The sequence below is a fragment of the Myotis daubentonii genome, chromosome 8 (assembly GCF_963259705.1).
Source record: "Myotis daubentonii chromosome 8, mMyoDau2.1, whole genome shotgun sequence".
Classification (NCBI taxonomy): domain Eukaryota; kingdom Metazoa; phylum Chordata; class Mammalia; order Chiroptera; family Vespertilionidae; genus Myotis; species Myotis daubentonii.
The window spans coordinates 33,270,598-33,291,912 of NC_081847.1; the positions used below are offsets into that span (position 1 = coordinate 33,270,598).

The 21,315-nt window shown below is 50.4% G+C and overlaps 1 long non-coding RNA gene across 1 annotated transcript in view; it reads right to left on the reverse strand.

Annotated features, from left to right (window-relative positions):
- Positions 1-8,331: 8,331 nt before the first annotated feature.
- The window catches only part of LOC132239466 (uncharacterized), a 34,141-nt gene continuing 21,157 nt past the window's right edge, over positions 8,332-21,315 (reverse strand). Inside the window, exons 2-3 of the long non-coding RNA XR_009454054.1 lie at positions 13,090-13,200; positions 8,332-9,440 (exon numbers count right to left, since the gene is read on the reverse strand). This is a non-coding gene — a long non-coding RNA (uncharacterized LOC132239466). The remainder of the gene's footprint in view (positions 9,441-13,089; positions 13,201-21,315) is intronic.

Below are 21,315 nucleotides of genomic sequence, written 5' to 3' on the forward strand. Positions count from 1 at the left end.
CCACCAGGTGTTGAGGAGGATGAAACAGCAAGATAGAAGGAGGCTGGGCCTTTGGAGGTCAAGGAGCGACCTTGCTGGCCTAGAACTGCCTGCCTCCAGACTGATTATAAGAAAGAGAAATCAGTATTTGTCTCGTTTAAGTCACTCTTCTTTTGGGCTCTCTGCCACTCACGGTCAACCCAACACAAACAGGTCCAGTTGGTACAGATGACCATGGTTGGAGCTCTGTGGCCCACCTTGACGTGTGAGGGCAGAGGACTCTCCTGGTACATCTTCCTGCTCACACTGGTCCGGAAGCTGCTGGCCTTTACCACCCAGCTCTGCCATCTGAGGGCAAAACCCAGGTTAGCCCAATTGGCTGGTGTCCCTGGCTGGGCCAAACGGTGACAGGTGCAAAGCGCATGGGGGCCTAAGACCAGGGCTCCTGCTGCTGCCTTTGCAGCTCTGAGAGGCAGGGAAGAGAGAGGAGAGTGGACAACGGCAGGATGGCACTGTCCGTTCTCGTGGGCCACCTCCAGCCCCTGCTCACCCCCCTCCCTGTGGCACCCAAGAGAGCTTCTGGCCTCACAAATCCCACGTCGGTGCCCTCCCGCAGCCCCCGGGGTCCTCAAATGGACATCCAATCACCTCTTTGGCCCCTCAGGTCCCGTAGGATGGGGCTGACTCTTCAACACCCAGCGTCAAGCACACCCACGAACACAGATTCCAGCTCCTATGAGCTCTGTGACTTCGGGCAACTTGCTACAGCATTCTGGGCCTTCATTTCCCCTTCTGTGGAATGGAGATGACTGTAACAACTACTGCGTACATGAAGCCTCAGTGAGTGCGCGTGGAGATGCCAGTGACTGCTGTACAGCAAACCACCCAAACACAGTGCCGCTAAACACCGCCTTATGCTCACAGATTCCTACGGGTCAGGATTCAGACAGAGCACATGGCAATGGCTTCCTTCTGCTCTACAACGTCTGGGGCCTCCGCTGAAGAGTCGAAGGCTGGGGGCTGGAATCATCTCGAGATGTCTTCCCCTGCGTGTCTGGCAGTCAAGACTAGTTCGGCTGAGGCTGCAGGCCAGACCACCCCTGTGGCTTGGGTGCTGGGCTTCCTCACAGCGTGGTGGCAGGATGCCAAGCGTGAGTGGCCCCTGAGACCCAAGCAGAAGTGGCTTGGCCACTTTTAACCTATTCTCAGAAGTCACACAATGTCACTTCTGCCCCCTTTTATTCCTGGAATCAATCACAGGAGGGGACCTAAACCCTACCTCTTGGCAGGAGGAGTGTTAAGGAATTTGGGGTCAGAATTTAAAACGGGCTTGAACAATGGCTGAGTCACCATAAACACTCATTAAATGTTAGCTGGGAGAAAGCAATAGAACAATAGCAACAGGGTTCCATCTTGTATGTATTGGAACAGTCTTATCAGGTGACACTAGGCATAAAGGGGTTAATGGAGGAGGCACAAGGGCAGGTCCCTGGAGCCTGACATCCCCACTACACTAGAAGAGGCACTGAAAGATAGAACTTAGATAAAAAGAGCTAATATGCCTTGAGTGCTTACTAGAGGCCAGGCACCGAGCCAAGCACTCTATGCATGATCTTATATAATCCACACAATAATCCAAGAGGCAGGTCTCATCATTATGCCCATTTACTGATGAGAAGCCAAAGGCTCAGAGAGGCAGAGGATCTTGCCTTAGGCCACACAGCTAGGAAGAGGCACAGGCAGGATGAGAACCTAAGCAGTGGGTTTCAGAGCTGGTCCTCACTTCCTAAGACTAAGCTGGGCAACAGCCAGCCCGCCAGGTGGGACAGGACATCCTGACTGTTTGGTGACAGACAGGGAGGGCTTGTACTGCAGGACGGAGAGCCAGGGCCAGGAGGTGTGCCGGCTGCAAGCCCACAGCCACAGGCTGGGGGAATGGGGCCAAGCCCTCCGTCTGGTGGGATGGGGGAGGGCGAGAGTGAAGAGAACCCAGAGAGCAAGGCAGAGCCCCCCCCCCAGAGGCAGCTAAGCACTGAGGGATGGAGACACGGCCTGGTCACCAGTCACCTTGAAATGAGCTCTAGGATCAAGGAGGGGCCCTGGCCTCTGCTCCTTGGAGCCCCTACCAGGCCATCAGTGCTCCAGCACATGGAGCAGGGTGTTCCTGGTGATCAGGAGGACAGGGGGGGGGGGGCACCAATCCATATCACAGCCAGGAAGGATCACAGAGGGTATGCCCAACAGCACCAGGTCCTAAGGGCAACCCGCACACTTGCACCCTCTGCCCTGGACTTTTCTCCTACTCTCTACCACTCCCTTTCCCTTCCTGACCTCCTTCCTTCCATCCATCCCCTCCTTCCATTCCTTCCCCGTTATGAAGTCTCGCAGGGAGAAGCTGCGTTCCCCAAAGGCAGGAGAAGCCTGGTCATGACCGTGGACTTCATCAAGTGAAACATGATTCCTCAGCCATCACAAAACCAGTCCTGACAGTGTCGTGAGTCTGTGAGGAGTGCCTTCGACTCTCAGATGTAATAGGGTGTCAACTCCTCTGTGCCCCAAACGGAGAGGGTGTCTCCTAGGTGCCACTGGGAGGCAGCTCCGGGGGGCACTGGATAATGAGCCCATCGCCTTGGACCCGCTGCTAAGCCCCCCTGAGCCCTGGTCTTCTTGGCTGAAACACCTGCCCGGGTGGAGGGGAGGGAAGATGGACGGCACACAGTTGCACGCAGTGTGTGCTCTGCCTTGCCCGGTCCCTTGCTGGCACGGGCCTCTGACCTTTCTCCTAGGCCCGTGGGGCAGAGCCAACTCTCAGCTGATGTTGGCAAGCGGCGGGGAGGGTGGACGGGCAGGCTGTCAGGGCCGGCCTTGTGCCCAGAGAACCTTCTGTGCCACTGTTCCTCGGCCAGGCAGGCCCAGCCCACCGGCCACTTCCCGTGCCCCTGGCAGGACAGGGCTGTAGGCCCCTCCTCTCCTGCATCTTGCTCAGCTGACCGAAGTGGCCACCTCCTCCCCACGGGCCCTAGAAACAGAAGTCTCCAATATAAATGCAAATGCGCTGCAGTCCCCAGTCTCAGGCTGGCCGCTCCAGCCTGTGCTGCCGGCTGGGGACATGAGCTGACACTGGCCCAGAGAGATAAGGCGTTTCTGGGCCACCCCCACCCCTGGCCCTGCCCCCTCCTCATACCGTCAGCTCCACAAAGACCCCAGGGAGTCCAGCCCTTCCTCTTTGCTGCCCATAAGGCCTGTGATGGACCCACGAAGGTCCCCTTGCTACAGTTACGGAGGGCCGCAATCCTCGGTGGTGATCCTCACCCTCCTACCCTCCTGGGCTGGCAGGACAAAGCCAGGAGGCAGATAGGAAAGGGCAGGCGGCCTGGGGGCCAATCTCTACCACATCCTCCACCAGGCTCCAGGCTGCTACTGGCCCAGAGAATTCTGCTGTGTGCATCAGGAATAGGCACCCCTTCTTCCTGGTGCAAGGCAGCCTCTTAGCCCCCAGCTGGACACCCGAGCCCAGCACAACGCGCACTGTAAGCCACAGCTCTTGGCAGCCAGTCTCCCCTTCGGGACTCGGTTTCCCCTCTGGCCAGGGGAACCACCTCGAGAGACCTCCAAGTACCGCACAACTGGTCTGCTTAGGCCAAGAACAGAGGGCTCTGGAGCTGGCCAGGGCAGCCCCCAGGGTGAGACCTCCTCTGGCTCATATATCCTACCATCCTTCCATTCCTCAGCCCCAGACATTCCCACCCTTAAGCCACGACTCCGGGATTCTTAAGAAGGGAGCAAGATATCTCTGGCCGAAGCATTCTGTGACAGAGGTGGAGTAGGTTCGGGGTCACAGGCAGAGCTCTGGAATGGCCCAGGTTCAAATCCAATACATTCCTGGCTCCAGCTCTAATGGCGCCTCCTCAAAGAACCCTCCCCTGATGGTCTCCTATTGGAGCAGTCCCTTCCCTGCTGCCAGAGACCAGGTCATATTGCCCTGTTGCTTTTCTTCACGGCATTTAGCGTTAACGTGAAATTATCCCATTTATTTATGTCTTCCTGTGGTTATTTTCTGTCTCCCCTCTCCCATATTGGAATGCAAGTTTCTACAAGGGCAGGCACCATGAATCAATAACTCCTCCCTCGACACTTTCTGGGAGATAATGACGGATGCCCTGCCATAGGGTTAGTGTAGAGCCTTCATCGAGAAAGCCAAATTTGCTTAGCAGAGAGCCAGCACACAGTAAGCGCTCAATAAATGCTAATGGGTTTGCTGTTATTGTCCTCCATGAAAGGGCTGGTGTCCTGGTGCCAGGAGTCCAACTCGGGACACACTCCTCCACAAATTCCAAACCCAACACCGGGGTCAAGTCCTCCTTCCCCCTGACTCCCGCCATGACCACGCTGCAAATGCCGCTTCTCTCTATCCTTCTGTAAGTGATGGGCTGGCTCCTCACTGCCTGAAACTTCACAGAGCTGTTATGAGTGTCAAGTGACATAACGAGGAAGACACTTTTTAGTTCCTAAATATGATTTCAATAATACAAATAACTCTGCACGCGTCTCCCGATGGCCTGCCCCCCCCCCCCCCCAATGGGACATTACTCCTTGCCTACCACTCCCTTTCCCTTCCCTCCCTCCTTCCTGCCATCCATCTCTCCTCCCATTTCTACCATCCTTCCCAGGGCCCTGCTGCTTCCTGACCCAACCCAGCCATATCTTAGGCTTCTTCCAGGACGAGGTCTCCATTGAGGAAGGTTTCTCGAAGTTTTGACATAATCATACCACCTCCTCCGCCCACTCCCATTTGCAGTCTGTCTGTATATACACTAATAAAAGGGTAATATGCAAATTAACCGCCACTCCACAACAAAGATGGCAGCGCCCATAGCCACAAAGATGGTGGCGCCGGCCGGAGCGGGCAGGACTCTTGGTTTCCTTCATTGTCCCAGTGACGAAGGAAGCCAAGCCTTCTGCAAATCCCGGCCAGCCGCCGAGGGCCGGCCTCTGGGCGGCGACCACGGAGCTGGCCGGAACGGGTGGGAGGCGGCTCAGGCCTGGAGCAAAGGCGGGAGGCAGCAGCCAAAGCGAAGGCCCAGGTCCCAGGTGCTGGAGGGAAGCCGGTGCCAGCAGCCAGGAGAAGGAAGGCCTATTCTTGCACTAATCTTCATGCATTGGGCCCCTAGTTTCATTATAAGTAATATTTTCTTTAAATGGCCTCATTTAAAAAAAGAAAGTCAATTCATGCTAATGGGAGGCTTTACTCCACTGCCATACGTTAAAATTATTATCAACTGCTATAAAAAAATATATGCTTTTATTCCCTAAAATAAATGCCTAAGTATTAAAAGTCTGATGCCCCCCGCATGGTTTTCAAGTTCTCAGCCTGAGAGTTCTCTGGGGAACTTTTTAAAATTCCTTCATTCACTGGACAAACATTTCATGAGAACCTTACTAGTCTGTGCCCAGCCCAGGTGGCAGCAGCCGTACGTGACCCCATTTCCAGCCCTCAACACAGAGGACCTCGTTGAGGCGGCAACTGACGCCCTTCAAAATACAATTAATTAGCAGACAATCATCACCCACACCGGCCTCACTGGGCATTTCTTGGTTCTTGCCTCTCAACACTACTCAATAAAGGTGTCTTACCAGTGGGGGCTGGGAAGGAAGAGAGTGGGAAAGGTCTTCATCGGTCAGCGTGACCACACATGCATGTGCAATCAAACGTGCCTGCGACAAACGCAGGCTCCAGGACCCCTATCCAATGCCATCCATCCATTTTGCCGATTCCCGACTCTTGGGAAGGGCAATTCAACACAATGGCATACTGTTTCCAGGAAAGGTATCAAAAGGGAGACCCCTGAAAATTTGGTAAACTGTATCAGAAACCTTTAATTGGGTAGGCAGTTTCTCTCCTAAGACTTTATCTAAAAGAAATCATCATGAATGTGAACCACAATAGCTGCAGCATCGCTGATAACAGTGAAAAGTTTAAAACCTAAATGTTCATCAACAGGGAATTCAGTAAATAGTATATCCCATACAATAAAACGTATGCAACCATTTGCCAAAGGTGCTGCCGAATATTTTGACATGAGAAAATGTTCATGTTATATTGTTAGGTAGAAAAATAGCTACAAAATAGATTGCATAATATCACTACATACACATATAAATGAAAACTGGGATGGATTTGAGTTGCAGAGAATTTCTTAAGCAAGAAATGAAAGGCCAAACCATAAAGGCAAATATTAATAACTTAATCTACCTTAGAATTATGACTCTGTTCAAAGTTCACCACGGAAAAAATAAAGAGATAAGCCACAAGCTAGGAAATGTTTGCAACAATCTAGCAAAAGTTAGTACTCAAAATATATAAAGAGCTCCTACAGATCAATAAAACAAAGACTAACAATCAAAAAGAAAAATAGTCTGAAGATTTGAACAGACATAAAGGATAGAAAACATGAACAGCCAATAAGCATATAAATAGATGCTTAACCTCTTAGCAATTAGGGAAATCCTCATTAAAAGCTCATTTTATGTCCGTTAGATCGGCAAAACCTAAAAGCTGCACAAATTTAAATATAACCACTTGTGTGGAACAAGAAGGATTCTGTGACACTGGTGATGGGAGGTCACTTTGGACAACCACTTTGGAGAACAACTTGCCATTATTTTGCACTTACCATACTCTGCAACCCAGCAATCCCCTTCCTGGAGACATTCTAGAGCAGCCGTTCTCAACCTTCTGGCCCTTTAAATACAGGTCCTCATGTTGTGACCCAATCATAAAATTATTTTCGTTGCTATTTCATAACTGTAGTGTTGATACTGTTATGAATCGTAATGTAAATATCTGATATGCAGGAGGGTCTTGTCTTAGGCGACCCCTGTGAAAGGGTCGTCTGACCGCCAAAGGGGTTGCCACCCACAGGTTGAGAACCGCTGTTCTAGAGAAACGCGCATAAGCACAAAAGGTGTGGGCAACGATGTTTATATTGGCAGGACTCAGCCCTTGCCTCAGTCCCTGATAAATCCGCCTTCCTGTCACTGTGTCTTTAACTTTCATTGGGCAATGTTCGCAGTTCAGGGGAGGGCACCTGTCCAGCTCACTCCTGCCCTGTGAACATGACGGCGCTTACCGCTGTGATTAGATCACGGTATGTAGCACAGGTTACTGCGCCAGACTTGTGACTTTCAGGCCTGGGACTTTAACTCTCCCACACTCTGGGAGAGGGGACCCAGCCCTGCAGGGCAGCCACTGGCCGAGCCAGATCCCACGCTCATCATTTGAGTGGAAACAGCAGGATGAGCTAGAGCTTCAGTGACTGTCCCGGGGCCAGGGAGAGGCCAGGAGTGCTCAGGTATTAGGAGAAGAGGTGGCAGGGTTGCAGGTAGGGCTAGTTCATAAGTGACAGTTCGTCCACATAACAGACTGCTCTGCTGCAGTGAAAAGGAATGGCGGCTCCATAGGAGCCAATCCGAACATCTCCAAGATCCATTGCCAAGGGGAAAAAAGCAGCTGAGCCGCGACCACTGTGAAAACGGTGGGGGAGGAGAAGCTAAGTGTATATATATACCTGGACGTGCATACATACATCTGAGCACAAGAAACTCACCTCAGGGGTGGGAGAGTCTTTTCACTGCATCCCCTTTTGTACCTTTTTATTTTGTACACTGCATGTGGCACTATGGAAAAACAGTTATTAAAAAATGGAAACAAAATACAGTCCCATTAGCTATAACACACGTATAACTACTATGAGGGTTGAATCAGTTACTGGTCACCAGTTGGCATAATGCTACTTTGTAGACAATTAAATCATATTGCTTTCAACTCTGGTAAGTCATTTTGTTTTCCAGCCAGCATTTTTTAGGTTTCAGACTTTTCCACAGACCCTTGAAGAGCCTGTGACTTCCTGCACTGTGCCTGCAGGGCCACTGTGCCCACAGGGCCACGTGCGTGTCATCACCCATGCCCTGCAGCCCACAGATTCCCCACGGGCTACGCGCAGGTAGGCGTTCTGTTGACTTAAATCATCTCTAGGGTTCTACCCTGGGAATGCTCTTTAATTCAAGTGAGTCCATGGGACATCAGCAGGGATCCTCCCCGCACTCAGGAGCCAAAAATGCACAAGGTCACTCCTAGGGGGTTAGATAGCTCTACTTAGGTTACTCTGCTCTCTCCTACCCCTCACTCCTTTGCTCATTCTCCTCCAGTTACACTGGCTTCCACGTTCTTCAAACCCCCTCTCCGTGGCAGGCAGAACTCTAAGATGACCCCCGAGATTTCCAGTTCCCCCAACCCCTTCCCCAGGTGTACCTGCCTGACACACTCCCCGGAACTGCGAACATGATGGCCTTTGCTGATGTGATTAGGTTATGTTATATAGCACAGGTTACTGTGCCAGACTTGTGACTTACAGAACTGGGAGCTAAGTGGGTGTTGTTTTGAGCCACCAAGTGTGTGGTAATTTATTACATGGTAATAGAAAGTAATACACGTGCTAAGCAGGCTCCACTTTGGGCCTTTTCTCTGATGGGAACTTCAGCCTGGAAGGCTCTCTCCCCAGATATCCACAGGACTCACTCCATCCCTTCACCCAGGTCTCGGCTCAAATGTCCCTTCCCCGAGAGGCCTGCCTGACCACACCACCTAGAATACCACCACCCCTTCATCTGCTATTCCCTTGCCCACTTCATTTTTCTATATATCACTTATCACTGCCTGACATTATATGATTTAAGTATCATCTGAATAACTTTTAAACTTTATTTTGAAATAATTTTAAGCTTACAGAAGAGTTGCAAACACTGTACAAAGAATTCCCATCTATCCTTCACCCAGAATCCCCAAATGTTGACATGTAAACACATTTGCTTTATCATTCTCTCTTTGTATAGAGAGATTATTTTTCTGAGCCATTTGTTAAGTTGCTGATCCAACGCACGTGACCACTGCCATACTTTAGTCCGTATTTTCTACAAACAAGGAAATTCTCTTACATATTAATCACAATAAAATCATCCAAATCAGGACACTGACATTGATACATTGCTATCACCTAATCTTCAGATGCCAGTCAAAGATTGTCAATTGTCCCACTCATAACGTCCTTTGTAATAAGCCAAAAGATCCGTCCAGAAATACTCATGTACTTAGCTGTCTTATCTCTTTCATCTCCTTTCATCTGGAACAGTCCCTCAGTTTTTCTCTTGCCTTTCATTATCTTGACAGTTACCAAGATTATGGGCCAGTTATTCCGTAGAAGGTTCCTCAATTGGAGTTTATCTGATGGAGCCTCATGATTAGGTGTAGGTTTTGCATCTTCGGCAGGGACATCACAGAAGTGATTCTTTGTGTAGCCTACCAGGAGGCACAAGCCAGTGTGTCCCATAACAGGCGAAGTTGCCGTGGATCACTTGATTAAGGTCGTATCTGCTCTCTTTCTCCAAAGTTACTCTCCTTCCCTCTATAATTAATACGTTATCTGTAGTGAAATACTTTAAGGCTATGGAAATATCCTGTCCCCCAACACATGTCACACAATGGCTTTCATTTAGCATCCAGTGATGATTCTTGCCAGAATCAATTATCATATTTCCATCCTCCCTTCTAGCTTCGTTATTAGACATTCTACTGTCAGAAAGAGAGCTCTTTCTTCATGCATATGCATGACACATGGATGGATGTCTGATCTACTCCCTGCTATTTCCCCAGCACCAGAAACCATCAGACTATGGGAGGCACTCAATAAAATGTAGTCACTAAACGAGCCAATGACCAATGCTCTCTGATCCTGACCTTGACTGTCTCGAGCGTGTACATCAAGCATGTCAAACTCATGGCCCACAACGAATATTTCTGCAGCCCAGCCAATATAACAGTATGTAAGAAACGTTTTATTTGTTTTGTTTTGTTTTTTTAAAATATATTTTATTGATTTTTTACAGAGAGGAAGGGAGAGAGATAGAGAGTTAGAAACATCGATGAGAGAGAAGCATCGATCAGCTGCCTCCTGCACATCTCCTACTGGGGATGTGCCCACAACCCAGGTACATGCCCTTGACCAGAATCGAACCCGGTACCTTTCAGTCCGCAAGCCGACGCTCTATCCACTGAACCAAACTGGTTTTGGCGGCAGTATGTAAGAAACATTTTAATAAAAATTTCATAACTTAATTTTTACAATATCCTGTTATACATAATTATTAATAACAAATGACAACATTCGCTAATGACTGATGACTATAATCGTGTTGCATTCATTTCCCTTACACGCCTTACGCGCAGGCACTCCATTTCTCTCCACTAATACTAGCAGCAAATATTTTAGCAGCCGATTGCCACGTCATTAGTCTTGAACTGACTTGTTTGGTGTGCACAACAGGAAATATTTCGCTTTCGGAGAACAAGAAGAATAGGTTTATTTGCGTTACGCTTATTAATTTGTGCAGTTATTCAGTGTCCGGTAAGTTAATGTTCAAGAAAAAATATTAATTTTTATTAAAATGTTCTATTATTTTATGTCAACGATGACTCATTTATTTCAGCCCTTCGTATTCAGCATGTCTCTATCGAAATAAACCTACGTTTCTATGAAAATTGGAGCTTCAGTGTTTTTGTGGCCCACATGAACTTAAGCCTTTTTTTTTCTTTTAAATACATTTTATTGATTTTTTACAGAGAGGAAGGGAGAGGGATAGAGAGTTAGAAACACAGATGAGAGAGAAACATCGACCAGCCGCCTCCTGCACACCTCCTACTGGGGATATGCCCGCAACCGAGGTACGTGCCCTTGACCGGAATCGAACCCGGGACCTTTCAGTCCGCAGGCCGACGCTCTATCCACTGTGTTAGCCTTTGAGTCTGACAGGCTTGGTGTACACAGTGCTCACTGTGTGCTAGGTGCTAGGCCTCTTCTTGCCAATCCTCCAAACTCCCCCGTGAGGTAGGGACTGTTTTGACAGCATCACTTTAAAGATGAGAGCCCAGAGGCCCAGAGAGGGAGCACTGATGTCATGCAGCTAGCCAAGGCCACGCCTCAGTTCCCACCCACTGAGTCAGACTCCAGCCACTAACCACCGCACCTACTGATCTCAACACATTTCTTCTCTCCCCACACACAGCTCAGTCTCCCAGCCCTTCACGGACCCCTCATCTTGCCTGTCACACTTTCATGGCCTTATCCACTTCTTCTCAGCCTCACCCCCAGCCAAAGGAGCCTGCTCCCCACCCTCAGCCAACACAGGACAGGACCAAGAAGAGGAGCTGTCATTTCCATACAGCTGTCCCCAGGAGCCCGGCCCTGCCTGAGCCCCTCCATTTTCCCTGAAAAGGCTGAATTGTCTTGGCCGTTTGGGGGGCACCTCTCGGCACAGGCTGGGCTGCCTGGGCAGGGCCTGGCTGAGCTATTATCCCACATTATCTCACTCCCCTGCTCCTGAAAAGAACCAGTGACTGCTCGCCCCCCTCAGCCCTCCCCTGCCCACTCCTGTCTTTTACACTTAATTACCTCACTCATTACCCCAAAGCCTGCAGAGGCCGGACCACAACTGGGGCATGAGTAATCTCCGCATCACACACCCAGCCAGCCGGCCAGCCAGGAGCAAATTGCTCACACAGCCCATCAATAAAGGAACAGGGCCCACTCCAGCCTTCGCAGCAGAAGGACCTTCGTGGCACTGCCATGAGGCAGGCACGGGTCCCAGCTTCCCAGTTGGCCAGCCCAATGAGATGGTCTCCACCCCAGACAGTGACCTTGAACTTCCCCAGGCCACTGAAGTCACAGCTCAGTGCCACTGACAGATGGGGCAGCAGGGGCCCGCCCCACTTCCTTACCACAGCCAGGGAACTGCCCAAGCATGGCTTCCAGGCTTCCTGTGTAACCCCTCCAGCCATCTCTCACCACTTCCACTCCCTAATTGAATGTTTTGCAAATCCCCTATCTGCTCTTCCTTCCCCAGCTTCTTTGCACATGCTGCCATTCCTGCTTCCAGAACTCTCTTCCTGAGCACCCAAGGGCCTGGTTAATTGCTACACATTTGAGAGGTCAGCTCCTCTGGGGAGCCCTCCCTGATCCCCTCTGGGCCGGGTTAGGGACCTCACGCACTTTCTCCTTTGAAAGCATCAAGCCTTTATGTTGTCATTGCCTTTTTGCTTGCGTCTTTTGAAGGAACAACTGAGGCTTACACATCTTCCTTTGCCTAGAGCCCAGCCCAGGCCCCGACACATCACTAGGCCATTTACTAGGGACTGAATGAATGAATAAGTGAGTGAATGAGCGATGACTGTTAAGCTGCATATGTGGGACGAAGGGGTTTAAGACCTCCTTTTCCCATGGGCCTCCTCCTTCCCATGCAACAGGCTCCTGCAGGGCAGGGCCTCTGAGCTCAGAAGGGAGGCCTCCTTGGGGCTAAAACTTCCCTCGGACCTCGAGGAGGTCAGGCTCAGCCTCCTTCCTTTTTGTCACCTTTGGAAACACCAACTTCTCAACTCTGTCATGAGATAATCCAGCCCTGGCCAAGAAGTAGTCTGCACAACCTCTTTTCCATCAACTTCAAGGCTTCTGCTGGCCCATCACCTCCCATATCACCTCAGGGCAGCTGGCACAGAAGCTGGCTGTGTAGTCAGCTTCTCTCAGTCTGGCAGACCTCATCTCATCCTCCTGCTCCCCTCCCTGATCCGTGATAAGGAAGGGAAGTTGGAAAAGGGGTGGGGAGGGAGCTCCTCAAGCCTGATAGGCCAGAGTTCATGGAACTCTTGTCTGCTGAAGCCTATGGACCCTTTCTCAGAACAATGTTCTTAAATTAATAAAATAAAATGCAGCCCTTGCCAGTTTTGTTCAGTGGTTAGAGCGGGGGGGGGTTCCTCAAACTTTTTAAACAGGGGGCCAGTTCACTGTCCCTCAGACCATTGGAGGGCCGGACTATAGTTAAAAAAAAAAACTAGGAACAAATTCAGCAACAGGCAGCAGCGGCAAAAACACCCAGCGGGCCGGATAAATGTTTTCGGCGGGCCACATGTGGCCCGAGGGCCGTAGTTTGAGGACCCCTGGGTTAGAGTGTTGGCCCGCAGACTAACGGGTCGTGGGTTCGATTCAGGTCAAGAAAGGCACATACCTCGGTTGCAGGCTCGATTCCCACCCTGGTCGTGGTGCATGTAGAAGTCAACCAATCGAAGTGTCTCTCTCACATCCATGTTTCTGTCTCTCCCCCTCCTTTCCACTCTCTCTAAAAAAGAAAAATCAATGGGGAAAAATATCCTCGGGTAAGAATTAACAAAATAAATAAATAAGTAAATAAATAAATAAATAGTTTACAAAGGAAACCAATTATATTTAAGCAGTTATCAAAATATTAAAAACAAATTTACATTACAATAATACATGTGCTTCTTTATTATAATTATAACACAAGTTTAGCTAATAACTTCTAATTTCTAAATCATCATGAGTGTAAATGACATCTCAAGATATCTGGAACATCTGTAATATGATAAGGAAATATCTGTGATTTCTATTGGTGACAAAGTCACAGATCCTGCTAAAACCACTGTGGTCTGTTGCCTGTATTCATCATTGAAGGAAAGTTACATTTCAGAGAGAGGCTACTGAAATTAAAGACATAATACTTTTCTTATTCGAGTTAATGTTGGAGCCCCTGAATTCTTTCTATGGACCCCAGGTTAGGAACACCCGTGACAGGGAATAACAAGTACATTAGGAGTGTACAAGCCTTCCTTTCCTGTATCTCGGCAGGCATCATTCATCAATTACAGCAGTCTTTCCCACCGAGCCCAAGCTCAGCTCCAGAATCCATCTCAACACCATGTTCCAGGCAACTGAGACCAACCAATCAACATGGGCTCTCTCACTAGTAAGCTGTAATCAATGTGTCATTTCTGGGGCGTTGGGGATGTGGGCAATGCCATACTGAGAGTGGGATTATGGGAGAAGTGTGGTAAAATGAGGTTTAGCAACAACATAGGAGGGGGCCTAAACACAGAACACTCGATGGAAGCTTAATGTATATCAGGACACACAGTTACCAATGAGCTTTTGAAATGTCTGGTCATGTTATTAGAAACCAATATCTAGGGTGAAGGAAGTGACAGTCCCTTTCTGCTCAACTCCGCTCATATATGGCTGGGATTTCTGTGTTCAGTTGTGGGTTGTACACTTTCAGAAAAACTCCAAAACTGGAACATGGTTCAGGGGAGCAACCAGGATGGGCAGATGTGTGAAAACCATTCCTGGGTCACGTATTCATCCGATGCGCGTGTATGGGTATTTCCCTCTGAGCCACATTGTCTAGGAGCTGGGAACACGAACGTGCACAAGCCCAGCCCCTGTCCTTGGAGTGAGGACAGCGGAAAGAACTGGGCGTCTGCCCATTCTCCCAAGGGGCCATCCTGGGCAGAAGGACGGAGCCTGTGGGATTCTATTCAGCCTGAGAAAGATGTTACTACTGGAGTATAGACAATGGCTCGGGTGGCCGAACCGTTCAGGGTCCACAGCAGCACACATGCTTGAAGACTCTCTAAGAGAGCCAGAAGCCAGGAGTGGAGGCTTTCCGTATCCGGGGGGAAGAGGGGGAGGAGGAGAAATGCCCCAATTGGGTCAAAGCCCTGTCCTGGGGAGACTTCACTGCTAACACCATGACGCCCCAAAGCCAGAGCTCATGCTGCTGACACTGATGCTGGACATTGACACCTGGACGTTTGTCTCTGCTGCTTTTGGACACTCAGTGGACAGGTTACCCCTCTCTAGCCAAAATGACACAGGGCTGCCTGGGCCACATGACCACCCCTGGCTGCAGAGGAAGCAGGGAAGGCCAGTGTAGTCCCCACCAGTGGGAGGAGGGGTCTCTTAAGGCAAGGGTGTTTGGAGGTGCTGGGCAGCTGAAAGGAAGGTTACCTGTCCACTCCAGCCACCACAGCTCAGGGGCTTCTGGTGGGCCCAACTCTGTGCTCAGCACTTTCCAGAGATGGTTTCTGTCAATCACCTGTTTTCTGGCGTGTGGCTGTGCTTCTCAGTGCCCGTTTTACAGGTGAGAGAAGGGAGGCTCAGAGACTCTAAGACATTTGCCCTGTTCTTTTAACTTCTCCACGCAGGTGTGCCAGCTGGTGTAGGGGTATCATTACCCACTTGGAAGCTGACCCAGGTGCCACCAGTCCTGGGATCTCTAGGGTCGCAGACGGAACCTGCCACAGCAATGCTAGAATGAATCCCCGTGTCCCAACCTAAAGCACCTGAAGTGTTCTGGACTCTACACAAAAGTCATCTCCTCTGAGTGATCATCCTGGAGCACCCCATCTAAACAGCCCCCACCCATCCTACCTTTGTCCCATGACACCTACTGTCCTAGTGCTTTGTAGACACGAAGCTGGCATATCTGCCTACTTGTTCATTATCTTTCGGCACCATAGGCTACGCGAGCTGCATGAGAGCAGGTCATGGTCTTGTTCGCTGCTGTGACCCCTTAGGGCAGTGCCTGGCACATGCTAGGTGCTCGGTAAATCTCTGTGGACTTGGCAAGGCTGGAAGCCCTTGGGAAATTTCTTGACCTTTCTGTGCCTAGCGCCCACCTTTATAAAATGGGTACAACCATACTGTCTACCTCCAACATGGTTGTGAGGATTCTGTAAGTTCATGTGGTATCACAGCCAAGCCGACCTATTAACGAGCCCTGCCTGGGCAGCAGTGGCCAGCGGGATTTCACTGCAGGGCCTGACCTTTAGAGCCACAGGGGTCAACAAGGAGATGCTCCTTGGGGCCAAAAGGTCCAAGAGGTCAACGGGAAGAGGGTGGACTCGAGGTTCACAATGGCTGGTATTGAGCACCAGCTGTGTGCCATCCTAAGCACCTCACTCATTTCCCCACTGCTCTGTGAGGTAGGCACCATTAGTATCAGCATCTCCATTGGACAGCCAGAGAAACTGAGGTTCAAAAGGGATAGGTAAGTTACCCAGAATAACGTGTTAGTAAGTAGCAGAGGAGGGAGGTGAACGGAGGCCTTCCGTGCTTTTAACCTCTCTGCTCCCCTGCCCCTCTGCAGCTAGGGGAGATGTAGGGGAGGCTGGGAAGGCGTGCACTGGGGCACATGGGTGTTCTGACTCCTTAGGAGTCTGTCCACCCACCCAGCCTGGGGTCAGGCACAGGTCAATACTGACAGCCCCCTGCCTCCACACACCTGGGCCACCTCCTGACTGTCTCCAGAAGCCAATGGGTCCCAGCAGGTGGTAAGCAGGGGCAGGGAGCAGGAGGCAGAGCCAGGGTGCTGAGGGGGGGGGGGGGGGGTGGTTCCTCTGTTCCAGGAGCCCAGAAATGCCAGCTCTGCAGCTCTGACAGCCGCCTCAGCAGCTGCTAGGGATGGTCTGGGCTCGGCGAGTGCGGAAGAGAGGGAGGCAGGAGAGGCCACCACGGGGTGAGGGAGCCAGCCTTGATCTGGCAGGCAGGAACTTGCAAGTCCCAGCGAAGGCATGGCCATGTCCTGTGCCTCAGTTTCCCCAACTGTCAAGTGGGAGTGGGAAAGGAATGATGCTGATATGCCAAAGGCTGTTCAAACAGAGCTTCTATTTATCAAGGGCTAACCACGGTCCAGGCCTCATACAGCCCTAGGCTGTAGGTGCTACTGTTGGCTTCAGTTCACGGAGGTGAAATGGAGGCAGAGAGAGGAAAGTGACTTGCTCAAAGTGACACAGCTTGAGGAGGCAGAGCTGGGATTAAAACTTGGCTCAGGGTGACCCAGGCCCAAACTTTGAATCAGCTCACTTGCTGGGGCTCTTGCATAAGGGCCTTTTAGCCACCCTACCCCCAACCCATCTGGTGTCCCATCCCCAAGTCCCCTGACCCAGCAGGAAGCCTGGTGATCAGATTCCTTCAACCAGTCCTTTCTAGAGGTTCCAGGGAGCTGCTGAAGGGTGACGTTGCAGTGGTTAGCGTTTTCAGGAATATCTCCAACTCTGAAGGAAAGACACTAATTGGGGGAATGTCAAGGTCTGTGATCATCAGAAGAGGGACTCAAGTATCCCCAAAAGCAAAGGGAAATCGTGAGAGTTGACAAATCAATGGGAACTCGGGCCAAAAGGGACCAAGGTGAATGAGGATCACAGGAGGTTTTTCATTCATTAGTTTATTAATTCATTCAAGAGAGGTGTTTATTGAGCACTTATCACTGCTCAACACTGTAAGTGATGGGGAGTGGCAGTGAATGGAGAGAGTCTGGGCTCCCACTTGAGGAGCATTCAGCCGTGGCAGGGCAGGAAGAGGGAAGGGAGGCCCCTTTAGAAGGGCCCTCTCCTACCTGCCCTAGTCTCTTAGAGAAAGGAACTCTGGTTTAAAATCAAGGCTTTGCAGCCATATAGCCTGGTTTGAATCCTGACACCTAGCTGGGTCCCCTGGGACAAGTCACCTTGCCTCTCTGAGCCTTGATTTCTGCCTCTGTAAAATGAGCACAGTGCCCTGACCGGTTTGGCTCACTGGATAGAGCGTCAACCTGCGGACTGAAGGGTCCCGGGTTCGAGTCCAGTCAAGGGCATGTACCTTGGTTGCGGGCACATCCCCAGTTGGGGGTGTGCAGGAGGCAGCTGATCGATGTTTCTCTCTCATCGATGTTTCTAACTCTCTATCCCTCTCCCTTCCTCTCTGTAAAAAAAAAAAGAATAAAATATATTTTTTAAAAATGAGCATAGTGGTAGGCCCCTCACAGCTTGCTGTGATGGTTAAATGAACTAATCCACGTGAAGGGTTGGATTTGGCCCCCGGCATATAATAATTGCTCAGTAAATGTCAGCTAGCATTATTATAATCTGGGACGTTGAAACATGGTTCTTCCTACCGCATATCATCTCTGTTCTGGGCTAGATCCTGGGGTCAAGCAAGGGAGCAATGGAAGGAGGGGTTAACTAGGCAAAAGGGGGAGACAGGTGTGCTCTGGATAGCAGGGTAGACGCTTTCAGGAGGGTATGGGACCCTGCCATGTCCCCAACTGCCCCTTCCCGAAGTGTGTTGAGGCTCAGAGCTCCTGAGCCCATTAAGGATACAAATGGAAAAGTTCCCAGAAATCTGTGCCAGAGCCTCTGCAGCTGACGAGGAGGCAGCGTGGTGCAGACATCAGAGCCCAGCCTCCGGAGCAAACTGGGCTGGACCTGTGGCTTATCGGCTAGTAGCTGTGAAACTCTGGACAAGTTAACCTCTCTGGGCTCAGTTTCCTCCTCTGTCAAACGGAGCTAACTGTACTGTCTGCCTCAAAAGCAAGTGTGAGGATTAACTAAGGTAATATCTGAAAAGTGTGTAGATCAGTAGCTGGCTCATAGCCCAGAGGTGTGTGTATTAAATAAATAAAGTGAAGCAAAACATGCGGGGCCATGGGGAGGTGCCTGCCCCTTGGCTCTGCGATGGACTGCAGTCACTGAGAGCCTCCAGAGACAGCAACCCCTCAATCCGCCAGCGTCTGAGCCCAGGACAGCCCTGGCCAGTGACTGGGCACAGCAGAAAACTAGCGCCTGGCCATTCTGTCCAGCAGGGGACTCCTCTTTGCCCTGGAGCTCCCTGTGGGTTTACCCAGACTTCCTTAAAGCTGCACCACTGTCTGAGGCTCCTCTTACCCAATCTTCCTTTCTCCCACCTCTCCTTTCACAGGTGGAGACCGGTGCCTGGCCTGGTGACCTGTGCACCCTCTCCACCACAGGTGCTATCTCCAGTACATCTTTTGCACTTCCACCTCCATTGGCACATCTGCTTCCCAGAAGATCAGTGACCCAAGAGAGACTGCAGCATTTAACAGATTCCAGAGGACCCACCGCATCCCATGGCCAAGTCTTCTCTGGGAGTCTTGGTGTACACAGCTGTGAGATAGCTTGTTTCGTATTTTCCTACCCCCTTTCCTTTGGCTCCGAGGAGGACGGCCTGGGTAAACAACACTGAAGAAACAGGGCAGGGGAAGTGACGCCCACCAGAGAAAGAGCCCCATCAGCGTGGAGCGGATGCATTTGTAGCCACTCTCCTCCTTGGAATTCATACAGAATTCCATTATCGGTTCTGGACAGCAGTTCAGGGACCATCTTGTCCCATGCCCATTTGACAGATGAGAAAGCTGCTGGAGCCAGAAGAGAAGCAGAGGGAGGAGAGCCAGGGCTGGAGTCTGGCTCCTGACCCCCAGGGCAGTGCTCCTTCCTGACACCACAGAGTGAAGCCTGCAGACACGATGCTGCATGCCCTCTTGACAGATATGCAGAGGCTCAGGGTCGCTCTGCCAGCCACCCGGGGTCACACAGCACTGAGATTCACACTCAGACACTGGTAACCACCCTCCTTCTTGATGGGCAGGGCAGGGTTGAAATCTGGAAGACACGGGAGCAAACTAGGTAGGGTGAGGAGGGCCGAGCCTGCAGCCCCCACCAGCTGGGCCCATTGTGCCAAGCCCTGGGCTCCTGGGAAGACAGGCAGCAGGACCCTCCTCAACTCCTCCAAACAGTGGCTGTGAGGCCTTGAGACAGTCATTTCACCCCAAGCTACTGAATGGGCCAATAACAGAGCCTTCCCCCAAGAGGCCATGGTGGGGCTTAGATGAGAGAAGATATGGAAATAAAAATAGCCAACAATTACCAAGTCAACTTCCTGTGTGCCAGGCACTGCTCTAAGCATTTCCTAGGTACATTATCATTTCATCATCACCACAATGTTGTGAGACCGGCCTTATAAATAGGCCCATTTTCCAGATCAGGAAATGGAGGCACAGAGAATCACTGGGAAATGGCAGAGCTTGGATTTGAACTGAATAGAGGCTGACTCCAAACCCCTCTGTCTCAAGCCCCTGGCAGAGCCGCTTCTGTGAAGGGTAAGTGTTCAGCACAGTACTGTGTGCGTGCAGCTGCTCGGTAATGTTGCTGTTGATAGAATAGCAATTATTGTTGTCCTTGGGGAAATTTGCCACCAGCAGTGCTATCTTCCCCAAAGTCAGAAGAATGAACACCCTGACATGTTTCATGGAACTTTATCATTTCTTCTCTTAAGAAGTAAGGGAGCAGATAGCAAGTGCTCAAGGTAAATGCTTGGTGAATCAAAACATTGCATGGTCTCTTTGGAAAGTGCAAAAAGAAGGGGTAAATAAATAAATAAATACCTATAGTCCTACCACCCTCCTTTCACTTTTCTGTGGATGTTTATTTTTACTTTGGTTCACAGTGACAAACATGCTGTGAGAGTTTTCTGGATTCTGCAACCTCCACTTAACATGAGCTTTCCCCCCATATGATAATGTTTAATGGCTGGAGAATATTCCATCCAGCGAAGTCTTCTTCACAACCACCTCTCATTTTCTCTAACTTGGGGACTTTATCTGATGTGACTTAGAGAAATGCATTCCTAACAGTGAACTTTCTTTTCTTTTTTTAAATATTTGTATTTGATTTCAAAGAGGAAGGGAGAGGGAGAGAAGAGATAGAAACATCAATGATGAGAGAGAATCATTGATTGGCTGCCTCCTGCACGCCTCACACTGGGGATCAAGCCCACATCCTGGGCATGTGCCCTGATTGGAAATCAAACCGTGACCTCCTGGTTCATAGGTTGACACTCATCCAATGAGCCACACCGGCTGGGCCTAACAGTGGACTTTCTGAAACCAGTAAGCTGGTGTTGGAGAAGGCTTAGCAACGGAACACCCTTCTCAATGTCCTAGTGATGAAACCCTGCTGGCCATTGTGTATTTCAACAATGTCTAATCTCTCTCCACCCCCCTCCGCCCCCCGCCCAAATAGGTATTTTTGAACCTCACCTTCTGGGCTGAAGATTTCTTCTCATCTGCTAAAGATGCCCAAACCATCTTCCAGAAGCCCTGATGAGGGCGGGCCCGGTCCCAGCTCTGTCCCTGTCGCCATGGACCCACAGTGTCTCGTGAAACTCTCTGAGCTCTGTTTTACCATCTCTTTGTAGAAGCTTGGAAAGATAGAACCATCAGGCAGGTGAGCTCATGGGCACCCACTTCCCTTATCCACCTCACTGGACTAGGCACCCCTAGAGGGCAGAGACCCCAGAACCCAAACTCCAAAATATGAATATACTATGAATAACTATCAACGACCTCCTCCATGGCCCAAGCTCATTCCTGCCTCAGAGCCTGTGAATTCCTGAAGCCTCGGCCTGGAGCACTCTTTCCTCAGATCCTCCCAGGGCTGGCCCCATCTCATCACTCAAGTGTGGGCTCAGATGTCACCTCTTCCAGGAGACCCTGATCACCCTGTCTAAAGGTACCATCACTTTCCATTACTTGCCCCGTTTTATATTCCTCACAGCACTAAACAATTATCTGAAAGGATATTGTTAACTTCAGTGTTTCCTTGTT